This window comes from Etheostoma spectabile, chromosome 5 (genome assembly GCF_008692095.1).
Source record: "Etheostoma spectabile isolate EspeVRDwgs_2016 chromosome 5, UIUC_Espe_1.0, whole genome shotgun sequence".
NCBI classification, from domain to species: domain Eukaryota; kingdom Metazoa; phylum Chordata; class Actinopteri; order Perciformes; family Percidae; genus Etheostoma; species Etheostoma spectabile.
In genome coordinates this window covers 21,415,609-21,416,100 of record NC_045737.1, presented here as the reverse complement: position 1 = coordinate 21,416,100, position 492 = coordinate 21,415,609, and the positions used below count along the sequence as shown (strand labels likewise).

General features: G+C 32.7%; 1 protein-coding gene across 1 annotated transcript in view; it reads right to left on the bottom strand.

Moving 5' to 3' along the window:
* Positions 1 to 492, bottom strand: part of msh3 (mutS homolog 3 (E. coli)) — a 42,003-nt gene that overhangs the window by 21,544 nt on the left and 19,967 nt on the right.

The window sequence follows — 492 nt, the reverse complement described above, 5'->3', positions numbered from 1 at the left end:
TGTGTTTTGTATTTGAGAAGTTTTGTATTTTGCACTTATTTGGTTTTTAATCTTAAAAGACATAAGAAAAACGCACAACATATCTGTAGAAATAACTTAATAAAATATCCATTTTCTGAGTGTTTTTCTTCTGGATATTTTCTGTATTAAGTTGAGACATGTGGCTAGGGTACTAGTTTTGTGTGTAGCCCATTTGATATGTTCACAGTAGTGTTTTTAATCATTTTACAGATGCTTTACTTGGACGGAGATAGAAATTCTCTATTCTAACCTCCTTAGTTCTGTGTCAGTAAAGCCTAGAATCACACTGACACTTGGAACAAAAAAGTTAGAGTTTTAACTTCCCAATGACCTCAGGCACATCCCAGAGGGCCAAATTATATGGGAACAGTATCACTTTTCTTTTGGTAAAACATTTAGATGAAAAAAGCATGTATTTTCAGGTGTCTCTAAAGAGGCTAAGTTGGTTTAAGTCTTATTTATCAGATCAAT